Genomic DNA, 23882 nt, shown 5'->3' on the forward strand with positions numbered 1-23882 from the left:
AAGAATAGTATATAGAATCCTACTTGAAAAAGAATTGTAATGTAGTATCTTATTAGGAAAAGAATTGGAATGTAGTGTCTATAAATAAAGTCTCAATGTAATAATGTAGTTACAATAATTCAATAATATTTTGCATCTGTAGTGTAAAATAAATAGCAGTCCTTTAGAATTAACTACATGAAGAGAAAAAAAAAAAAGCAAACCCAAGGGGGATTATTAGTAATTAAGTACCAACCTTCTCCTTTGCCCAATCAAAAGCAAAGTTGTAAGCATCGCGGAAAGTATCTGCAAATAGGTAAAAAGAAAGTCAAGGTAAGGAATTTCTTCCAGTAATAAGATAAATTCACAGTTGAAGAAAGATATGATATCATGTTCAAATTTCAAATAAAGAAAATTATCAAATAACAATGAAACTTCTTGGACCGACAACGAGGAATTCCATAACAGGACATGCATACCTTCGTCTTTTAGTTGAGATCGCAGAAATAGGATTTTTTCTTGAATTTCTCCATTGAATCTATTCTGCCATTCAGGATATAGCTTCATCACTGTGATATCAGCCATCTAAAAGTTATAGTTGCCACGGTAAAAGAAATTCAACTAATTAGGCTTACTCAAGAGACTGCACTCCACCAATGAACTCCTGCTTGGAGAATTCACATATGGTTTCAACTCTCAATTCCCATGCAAGTACCAACTGTAATCAGGGGCGGATCTATAGGGAGTTCACGGGTGGCATAAAACCCGCAAACTTCGATCGGATAATTGTGTGTATATATATATATATATATATTGAATAAAACTGGTATATTATTTAAGTGTCACCCGGTGTAGCAGTTGAGGAAGTAGTGTCAGTGGCAAACGCGCTGAAATTTCACGTAGGATACCAGAGTTCAAGTTCAGACGCCAACAGTATTTTATTACTTTTTGTTCGTTATTCTATTTTCAATAAGTTTTTTTTTCTCCTGACTTGATCTTTTTTTGACTCTTTTTTTGGGTAATCTTTGTTTAAGAATTTTTAACTTAAGTGTAAAACACAATTGAAGATTTTTTCTTCCTTCAAATTTATAGTTAACCTCTCCTCGTAAATCATAATAATGATGCTTGGCATGATGTTATAATTTCTTGACAATATAATTGAAAATATCCATTGAATATTGCCAACTATTTTGTACTTTCACACTGACTGATAAGTTAAATTTAAATCTTGTTTACACAATTTATAGTAATAACAACAACAACGACAACAAACCCAGTGTATTCCCACATAGTGGGGTCTGAGGAGGGTAAAATGTATACAGTCCATACATGTAACGCCCCGAGATCCCATCCTGAGATGTCACACGGTGCTTATGGCCCCAAAGGACCACAAGCTAACCCTTTACTGATATCTGTACCTGTACACTGCATAATATCGGAAATAAATATAGAAACTAGCCATAAGGTTCAACACATCTATGAATACTCATAATACAGAAAAACTGAATACTAATACATCCATCTGAAAAGCCTCTAAACTATCTGAACTACAGAGTTGAAGAGGGACAGTTCCCCAACTAACTCCCTCAACTGAAAATAAATAAAGTCTGAAGCAATAATAGTACTCTGAGATTCGTCATCGAAAGAAGATGACTCACTGCTACTGCTGCTGACTGGGACTGAACTGCTGAGGATACTCTGGATCCTGTGTCTCTGAACCTATAGTGTCAAATAAAACACCATAGCGCAAATGCGTCAGTACAACACATGTAATATCAATTTCAACTCATACGAGTAATGGAATCTCACAAACATAAAATCTTCATATTTTAAAAAGGGTTCTTGAGATTCTTCGATGTAAGGGACCCAAGAATCAACATCTACATACCTTAATCTTTGAAATTGGATGAATTCTAATGCTTGAGACTCTATCCGCACTTGTAATAAATAATTCTCGAAGCCCACACTATGAGGAACTTAATTCTTGAAAAAATCTTAAAAAATTTATGAATGAATTTTTGAAAGATTAGGGTTCTCCCTAGATATTATCTCTTTAGAGAATTAGAAGAAAAATGGAGAAATTAGGATTTGAATGAGGGTTCTCATATTTATAGAGGTTTTCAAAAGATGGGAAATAACCAAAATACCCTTCCAAAAAAAAACATCCTTAAATTGCTAAAAAAAATAGCTTACGACATCCGTGACAAGCCATCAAGTTGGTGATAGGCCGTCACGAATTATCGTCACAAAAGGTTGAAATTTTGACTTTCTGGTTAAGGTTGATGACATTGGTGATAGACCGTCACGGACGTGATGGCTTGTCATAAAATGTCATCAGCAGGGTCAGAAATCTACCCAGGTTTGACGACATTAGTTATAGGCCATCACGGGCATGATGGCTTATCACAAATGTCATCACCAGTTTCCCAGCCAGACATACGAAGTAAAATGGATATCACTCTTTGCTTCGATATCGTTTTTTTGACAAAATTGGTATCGTTGGAAAAATAACTCAAAGAGCTTTCATTTGATACATAGTAGGTCCTATAATTCATTATATACAAGGAGTTATGATCGATTGAAGCTGACCCAAATTTTGACAGTTACTAAAACTTGAACGATAGGAAAGATTTCAGCTCGTCCTTGATTTAGGGGACCTCTATGATTTTAATTCATGATCAAATAGATTTCCACACTATTCAAACTGGAAGAGAATTTTAGACTCGGATTTTTTGCTTTACCAAATACGCTCTAAGGCTCAAACTGGAAGAGAATTTTATAGGATATTACATTATCTCCCCTTTGGGAACATTCATTCTCGAATGTCACTTGATAGACTGATAATACGGATCAACAGAACCTACAAAATAAATGAAAACATTTCAAGGCATGTTTACTCAACTGGAATAACTGAATTACTAAGTTCTCATACTGGGCATAATTCATATCTGGTGCATCTAATACTCGACTGATGATACTCATAGCTGAATTCTCATAACACACATGCATATCTGATGCATGGACTCATAACTGGGCTGATCTAAAGAATGCATGACTAATCATACACTGACAAGCTGAACTCATTTCTACTAAATGCGCATATCTAATGCATAAATGTCTGGTTAAGCTGACTTTCGAAAGCACGACTTGACAATGCAATAATGACTGATGCTAACTTTATAAATAAAATATGAACATGCATTGGGATGAATCAAATGGCATGCAACATCATAATACTGTGGGATATCTCCCCCTTGGGACTCTATGTCCTTCTAAACACACTTCACTAAAATACTGAAGCGGTGCGCGGGGAACCTACAGACTGGGTCGTAATTGACCGATCAAGATCGGAAACTCATGCATGACTCATGCTAACATATAAGCTCAAAATGGGAGCAAAGGATCTATCAATGCATGTCATAAAGATAAAGGGATCACAACGTACCCGGGTCTATTTTAGGGAATCTTTCCCAATTAAGGCGAGCCTGAAACGTACGGAGTCTACCCCTCTGAGTCAGCACTCTTCATTCTTGCATTCTATGGCCTGGCTCACCAAAACTAAAACACACATCACTACCGGATCTACACACACCTTGGTGGCGCCTGCCATACTCTCCATAACACGGATGGGTACGAACACCACTAGTAATACACTGGGCTTTGGAGCTTGGCGCTCTCTCAGATCTAACACCCTCAAACACAGGTGCGGGTACACTAGCTGAAGATCGAACTAGAACTATAAATCTCCGACCATACTGAGAACTACTACCACCTTGAGACCCTGACTGTGAGAAACCATGACTACTTATCTTGGCTCTCTTACTCACTCTCTCTCTCTCCTTCATCTTATCTGCCTTAATCTGTTTTGCATGCATCATCAGTCTAGCAAGGTCCATATCTCTATGAAGCATAGAATTCCTATACTCTTTCAACACTAACTCGGATATACCAGTCACAAACTTACTCATACTCGCTCTAGGGTCATCTATCAAATTAGGAGCATACTTAGCTAATTGGTTAAACTTAAGACAATACTCTTTGATAGTCATGGAACCTTGCCTTAGGTTCATGAACTCTTCTACCTTAGTCTCTCTCATATCTAGCGAGAAAAGCCTATCTAGAAAGGTACTCTGAAACTCTAGCCAAGTCACAGGAGCTACAGTTTCCCCTCAACTCTTTTCCCACATCATTACCCAATCATGAGTAACATCCTTAAACCTATAAGATGCTAATTTAACACTCTCCTTCTCAGAATCATGCATAATCTGGGTGATCTTCTTCACCTCCTCTAGATAAATCTGTGGGTTCTCACCTACTACTGACCTAAAGAATTTAGGCGGGTTCATTTTCATGAAACTTCTGATTCTGTTTGTGGCTGAGTCCCCATCTTGCTGAGGTGGAGTTGCATCCTGACGATTGCCCTGAACACTAGTCACAACTTGGGCTAGTGCCTGAAAAACTGCCCGAAACTTTGCATGTGACACACTCTCATTCTTAGGATCTACTGGCTGTGGGAGCTGGTCATCAACCCCACGGATAAAATATCTACGAGGAGGCATACTCTGTAATTAGAAAAAACAAATGGATTAGACTGAGAACCAACTTGAGCTCATGCTCACTAGCACGAAATGATCACTGAAAGAAGGGAAACTGCTCCTAAGAACATTCTGTAGCCTCTTGAACATAAATGTTGCGCACTACACACCCATGCACAAGACTCTACTAGATGCGGCTTTTATGACTCCCTAGGATACTCTTAAACCTTAGGCTCTGATACCAAGTTTGTAATGCCCTGAGATCTCATCTCGAGATGTCACATGATGCTTATGACCCCAAAGGACCATAGGCTAACCCTTTACTGATATTTATACCTATATACTGCATAATATTTAAAATAATACGAAAACTACCCATAAGGTTCAACACATCTATGAATACTCATAATACAGAAAAACTGAATACTAATATATCCATCTGAAAAGCCTCTAAACAGTCTGAACTGTAGAGTTGAAGGGACAGGTCCCCAACTAACTCCCTTAACTAAAAATAAACAAAGTCTGAAGCAATAATAGTAAACTGAGATTCATCCTTGAAAGAAGATGACTTACTACTACTGCTGCTGACTGGGACTGAACTGCTGAGAATACTCTAGATCTTGTACCTCTGAACCTATGGTGTCAAATAAAACACCATAGGGCAAATGCGTCAGTACAAGAATGTACCGAGTATGTAGACGAGGTAGGCTAATGTAAGGGCTCATGCATGAACAATATCTAAACTGAATAATCATAAAGATGCCACATGAGAACACATATATAAATGCACAGACCATGAACACAATCATCGCAACTCTAGATACTGAAACTCGGATACCACTTTACTGCAGACTAAACTCATTACTGACACTGAGATACTAAATCACTGACTCATCTAATACTAATAACTAAGAGTCTATACGTACTCATATCAAGGATTGAATTCTGAGCTTACTACTTTTGACTGACAGAATTAGAGATTAAATTTTCTAACAGATTATTCTGAAAGCGATCAATGATAAGAAGTATGATCATGTCCGAATCTGACAATAAGAATACTTAATAGAATCTGAGACTAAGATCAAGCCTCTCTGACCGAAGATCTCTAGATATGATAATAAGAATCTGTGTATGAGACCAAGCCTATCTGACGGGATAGTCCATGAATCAATGGAACTATCTAAGTTTCTCACTGTGATAGACGACTGTACCATACAGTCCTAATTTTTGAAGATTGATACTGAAACTGCAACCGTGGGAAGTAGTTACTTAACCGACATGCCCTAACCTACCACAGGTGGGGTCTAACCTGTAAACCCAGCTAGAAGGGTGTCAATACCATGCCATAGGTAAAGACCTTTCTGGTCAAGCCTCTCTGACGGGATGACCCTCGCAGAAAGTCGGCCTGAGGTAATATAATAGTCAAACCTCTCTGACGGTGACAACCTCTACTGATCGGGACTCCTGCATCTTGCACTGGCTACATAGTTCTAGAGTTTAGGGATTGCTCCTAGCGACTCGACCTCTCTGACGGGAGAGCCGCCATTCCTTCCATTGATTGGTGCTAGCTTTTACTCCCAACTGAAATACTCTGAACTAAATTCTCAACTAAACATAACTAAACTAAATCTGATACTGATCATGTTTCTCAAAAGATCTGACTGAGTTACGCTGAGATTACTTAGTTCTGTATCTGACGGAAAAGGTATCAAATCATGGTATCTGATTGATGATACAGATCTTGAATAGATTACTCGAATCGCTTCTGAGATTAGAATTGAATCACTTGAATACTATTAAATCTGAGCTGATTACGAAGCTGAGGCTAGATTACTAGCGATACAAAGATTACAGAGATAACTGAAATTATTGAGCTTTCTTAAGTTCTGCACTTGTCTGAGGATACAGAGTTCTATAGTTTACTGAGTTCTGAGAATCATGGCTCAACTGGAATTATTGAGAAACTAACATGGGATCTAGACAACTTTATTATCAGGTATAAATACCCTCAGGACTCGATAGCATAAAAGTAAAGCATAATCATTCATTCATCATCACGATTGGTCATATATCATCACAATCATTCATGCATCATCACAATAATTAAGAAATCGCCTTGAACATTTAAGAATCACAAACATCTATTCATCATCACAATTACCAAAGGGTCACTTTAAATATTTATGGATCATCAACATCAGTTCACCATCATATACTAGCCTAGGAAAGACATGCTATTAGATTACGCCCCATTCATTAAGGTCTTACATCAAGTACTTCATACCTATATTAGTCTTGACATATATTTGGATGTCACATGGCTTGGGAAAACTTCATACTATCATGTCATAACTTGCTTGCTAACCACTTGGCATAAATTAAAAACTTAGCATATATCAAGAACACATAATTGGATAATTTACCACTATCACATCTCCACTTATTCACTAAGGTCCTTCAATAAACACTAGACATACACGGGTTCACACTTATTTTGGGATTTCCTACTACCATGGAATAATTCATTTACTTAGGCATTTTATCAAACACCAGGCATGCATAAACTAACTCACAATTTGAGGTTCCATCTTCAACATGCTACAATGGCCCTTAAGCTTCACCTAAGCTCTTTATCAAACCTAGGGGGAACTGCTTCGCTTATTCAACCATTCTATACCTATTTAATATGAACACATCACATAGAAAGCAACATAAGGAAGATTTATCACAAATATCACATGGATTTCACCTACTAGGGTCAAGGCTCATGAATCTTGTAAACAAACATGAATTAAAACTCAACAACACATGTAACATCAGTTTCAACTCATACAAATCATGGAATCTCACAAATATAAAATCTTCATATTTTAAAAAGGGTTCTTGAGTTTCTTGGATGAAAGGGGCCCAAGAATTAACATCTACATACCTTAATCCTTAAAATTGGATGAATTCTAATGCTTGAGACTCTATCCGCACTTGTAATAAATAATTCTCGAAGCCCACACTATGAGGAACTTAATTCTTGAAGAAATCTTGAAGAATTTATGGATGAATTTTTGGAAGATTAGGGTTCTTAAATTGAAACCCTGATATTCTCTCTTTAGAGAATTGGAGGATAAATGGAGAAATTAGGGTTTGAATGAGGGTTCTCATATTTATAGAGGCTTCCAAAAGGTAAGAAATGACCAAAATACCCTTGCAAAAAAAACATCCTTAAATTGCTGAAAAAAATAGCTGACGACATCCATGACAAGCTGTCAAATTGGTGATAGGCCATCACAAATTGTCATCACGAAAGGTTGAAATTTTGAGTTTCTGGTTAAGGTTGACGACATTGGTGATTGGCCATCACGGGCGTGATGGCTTGTCAGAAAATGTCGTTACCAGGTTCAGAAATCTGCCCAGGTCTAACGACATTGGTGATAGGCCATCACGGGCGTGCTTGTAAAATAGACATATTGATTTTTCCCAGCCAGACATGCTGGAGTAAAATGGACATAACTCTTTGCTTCGATATCAATTTTTGACAAAATTGGTATCGTTGGAAAGATAGTTCAAAGAGATTTCATTTGATATATAGTAGGTCCTCTAATTATATATGTACAAGGAGTTATGGTCGATTGAAGTTTACCCAAACTTTGACGGTCACTAAAACTTGAACGATAGAAAAGATTTCAACTCGTCCTTGAGTTAGGGGACTTCTATGATCTTAATCATGCTTAAATAGATTCCCACACGATTTAAAGTATTTCATACTTGAGAAGATATTTCTGAAACATTTAGACTCGAATTTTTTGCTTTACCAAATACACTCTAAGGCTCAAACTGAAAGAGAATTTTACGGGGCATTAGATTATCTCCCCCTTGAGAATATTCGTCCTCGAATGTCGCTTGATAGACTGATAATACGGATCAACAAAACCTACTCAAGAAATGGAAACATTTCAAGGCATGTTTACGCAACTGGAATAACTGGCATACTGAGTTCTCATACTGGGCATAATTCATATCTGGGCATGTAATACTCAGCTGATGATACTCATAGCTGAATTCTCATAACACACATGCATATCTGATTCATGGACTCATAACGGGGCTGATCTCAAGAATGCATGACTGATCACACACTGACAAGCTAAACTCATTTCTACTAAATTTGCATATCTAACGCATGAATGTCAGGCTAAGCTGACTTTCGAAAGCACGACTTGACAATCCAACGACTGATGCTAACTTCATAAAGAAAATCTGAACATGCATCGATGAATCTAATGGCATGCAACATCATAATACTATGGGGTATCTCCCCCTTGGAACTCTATGTCCTTCTAAACACACTTCACTAAAATACTGGGGCGGTGCGCAGCGCACCTACAGACTGGGTCATAATTGACCGATCAAGATCTCAAAATAGGAGCAAATAATCTATCAATGCATGTCATAAAGATAAAGGGATCATAACATACCCGGGTCTATTTTAGGGAATCCTTCCCAATCATGGCGAGCCTGAAATGAACAGAGTCTACCCCTCTGAGTCAGCACTCTATATTCTCGCATTGTATGGCCTGGCTTACCACAACTAAAACATACATCACTACTGGCTCTACACACACCTTGGTGGAGCCTGCCACACTCTGCGCAACGTGGATGGGTACGAACACCACTTGTATTACTCTAGGCTTTGGAGCTTGGTGCCCCCTCAGATCTGACACCCCCAAACACAGGTGCGGGTACACTAGCTGAAGATAGAGCTGGAACTAAAAATCTCTGACCATACTGAGAACTACTACCACCTTGAGACCCTGAGTGCGAGAAACCACGACTACCTATCTTGGCTCTCTTACTCTCTCTCTCTCTCTCCTTTATCTTATCTACCTCAATCTATTGCACTTGCATCATCAGTCTAGCAATGTTTTAATCTCTATGAAGCATAGGCCATCACGAATTGTCATTACAAAAGATTGAAATTTTGAGTTTCTAGTTAAGGCTGACGACATTGGTGATAGGCCGTCACGGGAGTGATGGCTTGTCACAAAATATCATCACCAGAGTTAGAAATCTACCTCGGTCTGACAACATTGGTGATAGGCCATTACGGGAATGATGGCTTGTCACAATTGTCGTCACCAGTTTTCCAGCCAGACATGTTGGAGTAAAATGAGCATAACTCTTTGCTCCGATATCGGTTTTTGACAAAATTAGTATTGTTGGAAAGATAATTCAAAGATATTTCATTTGATATATAGTATATCCTCTAATTCGATATATACAAGGAGTTATGGTTGATTGAATTTGACCTAAATTTTAACGGTCACTAAAACTTGAACGGTAGGAAAGATTTCAACTCGTCCTTGAGTAAGGGACCTCTATGATCTTAATTCACGCTCAAATAGATTCCCACATGATTCAAAGTATTTCATACTTGGAAAGATATTTCTAAAATATTTAGGCTCGGATTTTTCACTTTACCAAATATGCTCTATGGCTCAAACTAAAAGAGAATTTTGCGGGGCATTACAATACATTACCTCCAGAGAAGTAGACTGGTTGTTTTTGATACACTACAAGAAAATGATAAAATTGTGACGGAATATTTGAGACGGAACATTTCTGTCACAAATTGTGACAGAATTTTGATGAATTTGTGACAGATTAGTCTTGCATAAATATAAAAATTTTAAAATACTTTATTTCCAACAAAAAAAATTTAAGTGTAACAGATTTGTGACTGATTTTCAATATCATTTTTGTGACGGATATATTTTTTTCACAAGTTAAAGTTGATGAGAAAAATAATAACTTTCTGTCACAAATCCGTGATTAAATTTGTGACAGATTGGGTAGTCCATCACAATAAAATTAAAAAAAAACTACTGTAATAAAAAATTATGACAGATTTATTCCGTCACAATAAAAATTAACTAATTTTAAAAATATTTTTGACGAATTTCATTCCGTAACAAAAGCAGAATTTTTATTTTTCCTCAATTTTTTTTTACATCTTTTAATTTTCCCTCAAAACCTAGAGAATACCTTAACTTTACTCTCATTATGCGTAATATTTTGCACCATTAGTCAAGGTTGGTGTTCACGATCTGGTCGGATTTTGCTGCTTGCCTAACATTTTGCACCATTAGACAAGGTGGGTGTTCAAGATTTGGTTGGATTTTGCTGAAAACTTGCTAAAGGTCGGATTTTGTTGTGTCTTCATCTAACATGTAAGTGTTGTACTTGATTTTTATTTTGTTTCAATATGAATTTTGGTGGTGGTGATTGGGGTGTAATTGTGAGTTTTTTTTATTTGAGGTGCTTGGGGCTTTTGTAATATTGGTCAGTTCACTTTAGTATCTTATTCAGGTTTGCTCGTACCTATCACGAATGGTTGTTTGTTTCAGCTAAGTGTAAGGTTGCACACTTTGATCCTTGTAGGAAAGAACACAAACAACATGTAATGTAGGAAAAATGAGTATATCTTTAGGAATCCAGTCGATCTTTTGAAGTTTTAGAATTAGAGTGAGGCTTCAATTATTGTTGTAATAATGGATAAGCTATGAGTATTCAAACAAAGGGCAATATTAAGAATGCTTACTATTGAGAGGAAAGAGAGCAGATGACAAAAAGGGAGAGAATATTATAAGTAAGCAAAATGACTAAAATTCTAGAATGAATCTTCATTTGCCTTGTAATGGATTCTTTTCCATTTTCTTATGAAGTTAATGGGCTAAATAATTATAAGACCCTTAAAGAACCATAGTGTTATTGTTAGTAATTTTAAACTCATTATAAAAGCATCTGCATATTTAGAGAAGGGTTAAAAATATACTGATATTTTTCTGTTGGCTGATCTTAGTCGGAATAATAAAAGAACAATCTTAAAATGCTTGTTCTGTTTGGGGTTCTACACATCTATGAGCTAAGGATTATATTATTTTAGGATCTCTTCAAGTGCGTGGGAACAGTAAAGAGCATCTTGCACCAAAATTATATTCTAGAACTATTCTTTTATGATAGTTCAACGGGCAAATGCAAAGGTTGATCTAAGTTGATTTTCACAGTACTATGGGTTGGAAGCCTTGGTCTCTAATTGTTACTCTTTAACTTGGTTCAGTGAGCAAATACAAAGGTTGATCCAAGTTGATTTTCATAGTACAAATCTTAGATACTACCGCATTATCAAAAAGAAAAAAGAAACTACAAATCTTGGATATTATTTGGGGCAAGGTCTGCATACACACTATTATTCCTAGACACCACTTGCGGAATGTCACTTTAAGGGGGATACACTATCATTCCTAGACACTACTTGGTAGGATATACATGTCGTTGATTGCTGACTTTAAATAAATTATTGTTAAACCAAGGGTGTATTAGCTAACTTGTTGATAAAAACAACATAACCAGTATAGTCTCACAGGTGGAGTCTGAGGAGCGAGGTGTGCACCTTAACCCTACCTTCGTGGGGTAGAGAACACGTCTCCATAAATTTAGTTGAATCACCCAACTGTTTGTCCTTTCATATATCAGCCTTACATACGGCCTTTCTTAGCTCTCTAAGATTTCTTTAATCTGGCTTTAAGGTGAATCTCTTTTATTGTGAGATTCTGCCTTAAGAAATTGCCTTATATAAACACTGCCCAATTCATACAAAGTGAAAATTTACACTAGAAATGGCTTTCACTGGCCACTTTCAGACCTTTCTCTTTAGAATTTAGAATGAGTTCAATCTTGTTATTTGCTTTTCGAAGTGCCAAGAAACATATATAGAATAACTTTAACAACCCTCTCATATTTATATTCTAGATGATGTTTGGCAAAGCTGGAAGACGTATTGGGCTTCTGATGAGTTTAAGAACAAATCTCATATTGTAACTCAAAATTGATGTAGTGAAACTGGTAGTCCGGGCACTGGTTGGAGAAAGTATACCGGTGGTTCCAGGTCAACAGTGGAGTATACTATAAAATTGGTAAATTTTGTACTTTAATAGATTAATTCTTTGACTTTATTTCTGATTTTAATGTTGAGCTTTTTTGCAGGCAACCAAAATGGGCCGTGAACCAAATTCATAAGAGATATTTAAGAAGTTTCACCAAAAGAAGGATGGCAGTTTTGTTGATGCCAAGTGGAAGAGCATTAATGTAAGTTTTCTAATAAGCTTTTCATTCTTTAGATCTTGAAATCATGAGATCAATATAGCTCTTGCAAGTAGAGTGACATTATTGTTTGTATCTTGAATTAGTGAAGCCCTGTGGGGCCAATTTTGATTCACTACACTTGTTGCAATCTTGTACTCTTAAAAATTTAGTTTTTGTTGAAATCTTGAAGTCTAGTAAAGCCGTGTGTGGCTTATTTCGATTCACTAGCATTGTTGTTAACATCTTATTGTTTTTGTTGTGGTTTGTTTCTTGTTTTTCTTGTTGAAATCTTAAAGGTAGAGAGGAATATTTCTGAGAGTGGTTTAAGAGAGCCATTGCTTTTAAAGAATTTGAACCCAAACTGAGCATTTGAATAATCCATTAGATTAAGGGGCCAGTCTAGGCTCCAAAATAATTTGTAACTACGTCATCTTTTTAGGGTATCGTGTTGAGGATTCTGAGTTATTTTGTGGATACTTCACAGTTAATGGTGGTGCTTAGTACATCGAGTGATCCTCAAGCTAGTGTTGGGATTTGTTGTTGTGCTACAAGTCTCTTTATTAGTTTTAGAGTATAAGTTTCTCAAGTTGACCAGAGAGAGGGAATGTATTAAGACATATGGAGGTGACAGTAAGTGTTAGTGGTATTCCATCTAAAAGTAGACTTTTGATTTAGAGAAGTAAAACATCCAGTAGTAGATTACTTTATGAAAGTGGTTATGCTAAAGTTGTCATTGATTATTATTCTTCGGATCTTCAGTGATGGATACAGATGTTGTTGGGGAGAGTGAAAACAACATAGGGTATGATTCCCATGGGATGAGAAACTTGGAGCAATAATCTACTACTGAATGTTGCTTTAGGTGGCCATTCAAATTTAGGGACTACTTTACTTGGCACATGGCCTACAGTACCAGTAGACAGATCTCAAAGTGCTAGAATATTACTGTTAAGAAGAAAACTTGGCACTTGGACCAACTAATTTTCATTGCAAATGAGACGAGTGAATAATGTATTCGAGCACACCCCTAAACAGAACAGAAACTTTCTCTAATCCAAATACATAATTAGGTTAAATGCACATAGTTCAGATCATATATCTACAAGGAACAGGGTGTGGATTTAGAACACAGAAAAACCATTACGCGTGCGTCAGTCTTGGGGATCATTCATCCTTCCCAAAATCCCAACAGGTAGAGGTAGTTGGTGACTTCACATAATTAAGTTATTTCATGTCACATTCTACTTGAAATTCACCAACTGCAAGAAATTTCCTCATCAGATTTCCTGGGGAAAAGGGAGATTTAAAAAAGCAAAAGACACAAAGGGCCACAAGAGAAAGACCCTTACTCTTGAGATATTAAGATGTTGATTTAGAGAAGTAAAACATCCACTTTGTAATAGTTCCAGCCCTTTTAACTAGGAAAAATAAATAGTTTTAGCATTTTTTAATTTTCATACTGTTTTTGTTGGCTGATTATTTGTATTTTTAGGATAAAATGGAAGTTGTCATAGCTACTGCTCTTTCTGGATCAACAGATGATTCATTAGAAGATCAAGAACTCGATATAAATCATATGTACTTTGATATTATGGGTGGAGCAAAAAAATGATGTGCGTATGCATTGGGCTCTCAAGCTTCAACCATGTATAAAAATATGGCATGCAATTTGTCTGTAGTGTCCGATTATGTTGCCGAAGAGTGCATCAAAATACTTGAGAAAGAGGTATCGTATATGAGAGAAAATCAAGAGAGAGTTCTTTAAGAGCGTGTAGAGTTGGAGGTGCAACAACGAGTAGAGCAAGAGGTTTTTCGTTTGAGGCAACAAAGTGATGATCGATTCAAATGTATGGAGGAGCAATGGTCTCGCATGATGAGCGATATGACATTATCTTCTCACTCATTTAGTAATCCTACTCTCCCTAATATGGACTCATCTAATGTTTAAGTGTTTAATATTTTGAGACTTTAGTTACTTGAATTGTCGACTTGAACATTGTCACACTTTTTTTGGATAGTTATATGCTTTAAATTTTAAACATTGGTAGACTTTTGCTTATTGAAGTTGTGATTTTTCATGTTTTAATTAACTTCAGATGTTTTTTATTATAAATCTTGTATTATATTTTTTTTATATATATAGTGTGAGAGAGAGCATAGTATTTCGTAATTATTATTTATTAAAATAAAAAATTCAAATAAAATTTTTGACAGATTTAATTTGTCATAGTCCATCCTAAATTTGTTACTAATATAGGCAAGAGAGTCATATTGTGACTAAATTAGTCTGTCACAAATTATTTGTAATGAAATATATTGTCACAATTGTGGTGACTAGGTTTGAAAATTTGTTACGGAAATTATTCTGTCACTATTTTGTAACGGAATATTTTGTCAAAAATCTGTTATACATTTGTGACGAAATTTAAGTCAAATTTAAGGATTTATATTGTGACGGAAGATCTGTCTCAATTTCGTCACAATAGTTTTGTGACGGATTTAATTTCCATCACAATGATTTTATGACCAAAGGTATTGAGATGCACATTTTTCCGTCACAAATCCATCACAATCAATGATTTGTGACAGATACAATTTCGCCATTTTCTTGTAGTGATAGTATTTATAAGAATAATCACATTTTTATTGTTTGATCTATTTGTCTATACAAATTAAAAAGACAAATAATTAAATCGAAACCCAAAGTCTATAAAATTGACAAAATATTTGTCTTATTTGGGGCAGTGTAAATAGCAAAACGTAAAGTAAAAAATTAACTGATTTTCAGCTGAATACGTAAAAATTAGGTTTTTCGGTAATGTTTCAATGAAATTTTCCTTCAAAAATTTCTTACTAACAAGCCAAATTCCAGTGGGACACCCATAAAAATTATCCTTTTTGAGTAGTAGCTTTAACGTTAAAAATGACATGACACCCACAATCTCAAAATCCTAGATCCGCCTCTGACTGTAATTGAATCAAATGTCACGGTAGCCCTGAATGCTTTATTGGATAGGTAAAAAGTCCTATATTATTTCAATGAAATATTCTAGTCAGAACATTACAGGAATCCATGAATTGACATCTGATGCGAGTAGATGCTTAGAAGTTGAGAAGACCATCAACTTACAATCAAAAGCAATTCTCAGATTTACAAGTTTTTTTAATAATCTAGGGTTAGGCCAAATCGTAGCAGTTGTTCAGATGAGACCTTCCAACACTTACAGGTCGCACTTTTAAGGTATCAAGTATGAAGTAAAAAAATAAAAATATACTCTTTGTGAAAACTCATTTTTTTGCAAGCTGCTGAAGAATCAAATCAACCAGATTGGTATGGTATGGCTTAATTTTTATGTTGATAATGGTGACATCCGGGCTAGCTTGCGTAAACCTAGGCTATTCCATAAGACACTTGCTACCTCCCACCAACACAGACACTAGGTAACTCTGGTCACCGAGGCTTAGGCGGATGGGACGAAATCAACTAGTGTTTCTTGCCTTTGCTGGGATTTGAACCCTTCTCACTGTGACATAAGCGTCATTTTGTTGCAGTTACTCAGAGCTCAAGAGAGGTTATCCAGACTGGCTGTAAGAGTTAAAATGAACCATTTTCGTTAATTAATTTTCCCAAGACAAATATAATCAATTAAATCTTTTTGGCATCATTCCTGGCCCTCCCCTCAACAACAAAACTCTGAAAGAGGTAAGAGAGACAAATAGAAAAGTAGATGAGAGGCTAATTGCACATACCATAACTATATCCTGAGGATCCACCTGCCAATAAAACAAAAGGTTTTAAACGTTACTAAGCATGATCATCAAGAAATTATCAGGAAGTTGGGAGGAAGACAAACAACATATACAATAGACAACAGTATGTATACTACTGAAAGTTTTAAATCAAGATTGGATGGACAAACTACAAGTGTGTTTACGATACACAACACCTAATAGCTCCTCTTGAAATTCTAATCATGGAACATGGTAATGTTTCACTCATCAGATCAATCAACTGAGGTAAAGCACCTGAAGATCATCATTCCAAAGGTTGCTAATCCCATCAGCCATAATCATGTCAACATTCGGGTCTGCAAAATGAAAAAAAATAAAAAACTATATTTGTTTACACACACACATAAAGACTTCCATATAAAAGAGATCTAATAATATAATGCAAGTTTTCTAACAAAGTAGATGTTCAAATCAACAGTATCATCTCAATAAATGTCTTTGAATGCGGAGTTACTTTAGCTTTAACTAAAAGGGTAACAACTCTTATGATTTTCCCCTTCACAATTACTGCAGCATCAAGTAAATCATTTTTCGCATCTACCCCTTGTGTTTCCAATTGTCTGCTAAAAGGTAATTAGCTAATTAGTTGAACGGTATTTATGATGGTAAAATATCTCTCCATTGATTTGGAAAATATAAAATATGCATGCTATTCCTTCTTCCAGAACCAACTCCTCTCCCATTCCTGGAGGAAAGGAATTTAGGAAAGAAGGGGGTCGCCTAAGAGATATGAGAGATCCGAGGAGTTTGTAGTTGTTGGGATGGTTGTGTGGACAAGGTTGCAAAAGGGTGAAGTAACATCTGATGGAGAGTTCACTGTTTCAATGAATTCTACTGGGCAAATATGTTAAGGAACATTTCTTTCAGAACGCACTAATGGTAGGATCACTATATTGGCAAACCAGATGAAGGCGAAAATATAACCCTGCGACATTATTAAAGTATAAACCAGTTCAGTTTCAGGTGACAAATTTTAGTAAAGTTTATAAAGCTCTATAATTAGCCATTGGATTACTTATTTGTAAGAAACCTGATAAAAATTAGTGAATATTCCAAACTTATGTAAAGGAACTTCATTAAGGCATCAAGAAAGTGCAAGTAGTAGAAAAGAAGAGTGAATAAAGACATAGTCAACTCTAGAAACAAAAGAAACTAGGCTAAAGAAAAAGTGCTGACAAAGTCCAAAAAGTTGATAGGGCAATTTACAGGTGCCAAGTTATGCCAACTGTATAACCATAAAAGATATCTAGCCTTAAGTGAGTATGAAGGAGTTGATATCCTATCCAAATTTCGTTGATCGATTAAATAACAAAGTTAATAATGCATGATGGTTTCATAAGCTGCAACATGCCTGCCTATAAGTTTGGATAAAGCCAGACTGTACAGAAAAATGTAACTTGACATTGCAACATTAACTTTTAATTAGTCTTCTGCAAGTTCAGGTCAAAGCGTGCTAGACTCAAACAGAATGTACTCGACATAATAACTAGTCAATCTTCTCAGATGTTCAAGTCTAACAGAACCAAGAAAATAGGCAAGCAGTAAGTCATGGTAAATCCCAATGGCCTCGTCTGCTTTAAATTTTAATATGATCAATCCAACTTTGGTGTCTGTTAACTTCAATTGAAGAAACCCATCAACAGAAGCTTCTATTAGGAGGGAGCTAAGTATATTTGTTCTTCATTATTTCCATCTCAACTTCTTTTGGGATCAAGAAATAAGTATGGCTGTCACTGGTAGCTATTTTGAGTGCCCCGTTGTTCCATCTAGTTATGGCCATTAGCTGATTCCGGGGATAACCCAAATAAAGGAATCGAAAGAATAAAAGAGTAAACCAAGCTGAGTCAGACGCTTTCGTTTATTGTCAAAGAATATATAGAAAAGAATTATACAAAAGGATAAAAATAAGTAAATTGTCAAAAAGATAAATAGTATCTAGTTTGCAAGATTTAAGGAGACAGTCCTGACCTTTGTATTTATTGAAAAGCATCTCCCATCGATTTTTCTCTGTAGCTGCCTTAATGTATTCCTGGCTGTAGAATGCTTGCAATGCTCCTTCAAGATGCCAATCATTGATCTTCATAAACTGAATAGGAACTTTATCACTGTGTATATATATAAAGATCAAGTGAGGTAAGCTAAGGAAACTAGGGCCTCTCAAATAAAACCATACACAATTATTGAGCAAAAGTTTAAAAATGCTCAAGTAAATTCTTTTAGAGGTTCCTGTGAAAAAATAAATGAAAAAAGATTTTTCTTCCAGTTATTACAGGCACAGACGGACAAAAGCAATTTGTTTCATAGAAAATGTTTTGTAGATTATGAGAACATATTGACAATTTCCCTTAAATTTGAATTTCAAATGTTTCTATTTATCCCAATTCAGGACCTTAACCCACTTTGAAGTTTGAAGTAATCACTGGAAGTCTTTTCATAATTAAACAGACAACTTTAAAGTTATATACAAAAGGGCATCCTAGTGCATTAAAGTTCTCACTATGACAGATTTTGGTGAAGGGCCGGACCACAAGGGTCTATTATACCTGTGACCTCCTAGTCATATAGCCGGTTACCAAGGCTACTCTTCTTTATAGTTATGCTCCCCTTTCTTTATAGTTATATATATATATATATATATATATGTATATATGTATAACATATTATACAAAGGGGAAGAAGGGATAGTTTGGGGGAGAGGATTATAAGGTGGGGAATCGAAGTTCAGATGGCCGACCAGTTGGGCTACTTTGAATAATCTCCATGTGCCATACATTAAAAGTCACTGTTCCACCTAATAAAGAACCAGTGAATTATGTTTTGCAACCAACAAATACGAAGCACTGTAATACTTAGCATCTTGGAAAGGAAAGCATACAAAAGGCCAACCTTGTAAAATGAGAAGCAAATTTAAATTCGCCAAGGTACCTTGCCCCAGCAACAGACATGAATTGCTGAACTTTCTCCTTGCGCGCAAACCCCAGCTGGTTCTGCATGCAAAACAAATGACGAAGTAAAGCAGACCAAAATTAACTGGAAGATATTAAAAGTATATTGACACGTACATTTTATTAATTAATTAGAACGTACCATTTTTACGAAATCTAAAATTTGACGATTAAATGTTCAGATGATGATAGTGGATTTTATTTCACTTTTGCTATTTCTTTCTTTTATTTAGTTTGGATCTCCAAATGCTTATAACTTGTGGAACAATTGGAGAAATTAAAGCCATAAATTGTGGTGAGCTCATGGTCTTCTTCAATACAAGGCGAAAGAATAGTTCCAACCATCACAAAATAAAACTTAAAATATTTTTATTACTCCTACCTTTTATTATAAAAATTCAATCTCAACTAATAAAATATCTTTTCACATTTTTCAGCGAATTATCTCTAATAAATGACCTTCCACTACATGCAAATTTCATTCACAATAAAATTATTTTCAATTTTGTTATCAGTATATATGACATAAGCTTAAAATATAAAGTATTTTTTAAATAATTGCAAGTAAAAACCAAAACTTTTACATAGTACTTCTTGCTTCATCTAAATAAAAACCTTTCATATCTTACCATCAGAAAGGTAACACGAAAAACTTTTCTTTAATCGAATATTATTTAAAGGTCAAACATGTCCACAGACACATCAACTTGATACCATCTTTTACTTTATTATCTCAAGTGAACGATGTTTATTTTAAACACCTTAACTAAATATAAAATGTGTCACTTTGATATCTTTTCCCTTGTTGGCAAAACGTATGTGGAGCACCCTGCAAAGGCGTATCCAAGCTTCATTTTTGCTGATTTGACATAGAAACCCCCGCTCCCCCCCTCTCCCTACGATAATATATCTCTTTCATTCATTATATTCATCTTCTTCTCCATTCCAATGTCCAAATTTAACCCTAATTTCTCCATTTTCTTATAAAAATCTTCTCTCACTTCTAAAAAAAATGTAAAACCGACCACAAGATGTGGTCGGAAAAAACCGACCACAACTGATCGGTTTTTTTTTTTAGAAAACGACCACAAGTGGTATCTTTTATATTTTAAAAAATCAAAATAATTATTACAATAATTTTAATAATTATTATTATTTATTTAACAAATAAAAATTTTAAAAAAATAACAAAACCGACCACCGTTTTTTTTAAAAAATATAATTAAAAAATATTTATAAAAACCGACCACTTGTGGAGTGGTCGGTTTTTAAAAATTCTTTTTAAATTTATTTTTTAAAAAAACGTCCACTAGTGGTCGGTTTTTATTAAAAAAATAATTAAAAAATACTTATCAAAACCAACCACAAGGTCGATTTTTAATTAAAATAAAAAATTAAATTTAAAAAAACTGACCACTTGTGGTCTGTTTTTGAAGTAAAAAAATTAAAACTTAAATAATTTTTAGTAACACCTAATTATATATATAATCAAAACCTAATATATTAAGATAATCAAATATAATTAATCGATCACTAATTTAAGTATGTTTAAGAAACACATCGCATTATATTATTGGATAATATACTTGTATACGTATGTGATGTATATAGTACGTATTTGAACTTGATATAGTCGATAGTGTGTATATGTGTGTGTATGTATATGTGTATATATAATATATACGTATTATATAACGACGGTATATTAATGTCATAAGATAAATCAACATATAATTTATTTGAGTATATGTGAAATACAATGGGGTAGTAAAATTGGGTATGTGATGTATATAGTACGTATATGAAACACGTCGGATTATATTATTGGATAAGATACTTGTGTACGTATGTCATGTATATAGTACGTATTGATATAGTCTATAATATGTATATATATGTGTGTGTATCTATAGATATATATATATATATATAGTATATACATATTATATAGTGAAGGTATATTAATGATATAAGACAAACCAACCGATAATTCAACTGAGTTTTTGTGAAATACGTTGTATATTATTATGGGGTAATAAAATCGGGTATGTGATGTATATAGTACGTATTTGAATGTTGATAGCCAATTGAATATATTTATATACGTATATCTCGTGTAGTGATGAAATAAATATACTATTTTGTGTCAATATAATGTAGACACACGTATATTGTTGAAGTTGTAATAACGTCAGACAATTATTACGAGGTATATGGGGAGGGGGCGAGGGAAGGAAGTAGGGAAGGGAGACAGAAAATTGAATCATGAAACTGACATGTACTTACCATTTGCTTTGAATTTTGAACGACTGCCAACTTTTGGCGGTGAATTTGAGTTTTTTCGCTTAAAAAATTTGTATATAAGTATATGTGAAATACGTTGAATATTATTATGGGGTAGAAAAATCGTGTAAGTGATATTTATATTACGTATTTAAACGGTGATAGACAATTGAATATATGTATATATACATATATCTCATGTAGTGACATATGCAGTAATCGAAAGCTCGATAACTGAACCTATATATCAAAATATTTTGAATAATACATTGATATCATACTATTGAAGAAATAGATATACTATTTTGTGTCAATGTAGATACGCTTATATTGTTGAAGTTGTAATAACGTAAGACATCGATAATCTATCTAATTAACACGTATATATATATATATATATATAATATCATAATTAAAAGCTAATGAACCAAAAAGTTATCGTAATTTGCGAAATTCATTGATATTATTATAGGAAGAAGGAAATATACTACTCGTGTTAATGTGATGATAAAATAACTAATTATCTGATTTATATATATACACATTGTATTAAATTAATTGGATATTATTATAAATATTATAGAATTTATTTAAAAAATTAATTTATTAAAAATTAATTTTAATTTATTAATTATAGTTTATTAAAGTTTAATTTATCAAAAATTTTGTAAAAACCGACCACATGTTTTTAATAAAAAAAAATTAATAACTCGACCCGACCCACCCAAATAATTCACTTTCCCAATTGATCAATCTCCAAATATACACAAAAAATGGGAAACATCGCATACACACAAAAATACTCAACGCCGCATACACATACAAACACATACTGTCGTCACTGGTTCCATACTCCGACTGCCACCGTAGACTACCGCCGGTTCCAAGCTTCCACCTTCGCCGAGCTTCTACTGTTGACACTATCGAGATTTTGAGCTTTTAACTTATTTAGTTGCCTGAAATCACTTGAACAAGTTGGTTCTCATAGTAAATCTTGATTTTTCCGACTCAAGTAAGTAAGAATGTGAGATTTGTTGACCTTATTTTGAGTTAACTTTACTTCATTTTGAATTTTGAAACCCTAGTTCTTATGGTTTAGTTGAAAATGAAGAAATTAGGGATAAACTTGAATGTAGTATGGATTGTGTGTGTTATGTTGACTGAAATAAGTAATATCTTGCAAAGAGTAGATGGGTATTTTAGATAAAATTGCAGTAGTCTATCTTTAAATTTGCTAAGCTCATCTTTTGCAATATTGCAGCTTCCTGTGAGAGAATCTATAAGCAGATTAAAGCTGCCATTTTGAAATGTCAATAAATTAAGGAAAATATCAAGGGTATGTTGACATAGTGAAGCCGTGTGGGGCTATCTTTGATTCACTATTGTTGTTATCTTTCTTTCATTGTTCATATTGAAGTCTAGTGAAGCCGTGTGTGGCCTTGTGCGATTCACTATGACATCTTGTTGGTCGTGTTATTGCTTGTTTCTTATATTGTGAACTTGATCTTGTATCATTTGGTATGAAAGCTCAAGGCTTGGTTTTGAATGTGTAGGGACTTGGTAGGTGTTTTTTTGTTTTGAATGTGATTATATTTGGTGACTTGGTAGGTCAAAAATGTTAAGCGTAAGGACTTTAAGGGTAACGTTGTAGGTTGAACGTGGTTAAGTTTAGGAACTTTAAGGGAGATTTTTTTGTTTTGAATGTGGTTATGGTAGGTGACTTAGTTGCTTGAAAATGGTTAAGTGTAGGGACTTTAAAGGGAATTTTTTTTTGTTTTGAATGTGGTTTAGTAGGTGACGTAGTTGCTTGAAAATGGTTAAGTTTAGGGACTTTAAAGGAGTTTTTTTGTTTTGAATGTGGTTTGTTTGGTGACTTAGTCACTTGAAAATGGTTAAGTTTAGGGACTTTGAAGGAGATTTTGTGTTTTGAATGTGGTTTTGTTTTGATACTTGGTTGAAAATGGTTTAGTGTAGGGACTTTAAAGGGGATTTTGTGTTTTGAATGTGGTTTTGTTTTGATACTTGGTTGAAAATGGTTAAGTGTAGGGACTTTAAAGGAGATTTTTTTGTTTTGAATGTGGTTTGGTAGGTGACTTAGTTGCTTGAAAATGGTTAAGTTTAGGGATTTTAAAGGGGATTTTTTTGTTTTGAATGTGATTTGTTTGGTGACTTAGTCACTTGAAAATGGTTAAGTCTAGGGACTTTGAAGGGG

The 23882-nt window shown here is 34.6% G+C and overlaps 1 pseudogene; it reads right to left on the reverse strand.

Moving 5' to 3' along the window:
* The window catches only part of LOC107865324, a 28517-nt pseudogene extending 8901 nt beyond the window's left edge, over nucleotides 1–19616 (reverse strand).
* Between the last annotated feature and the right edge of the window lie 4266 nt (nucleotides 19617–23882).

The sequence above is a fragment of the Capsicum annuum genome, chromosome 3 (genome assembly GCF_002878395.1).
Source record: "Capsicum annuum cultivar UCD-10X-F1 chromosome 3, UCD10Xv1.1, whole genome shotgun sequence".
Classification (NCBI taxonomy): domain Eukaryota; kingdom Viridiplantae; phylum Streptophyta; class Magnoliopsida; order Solanales; family Solanaceae; genus Capsicum; species Capsicum annuum.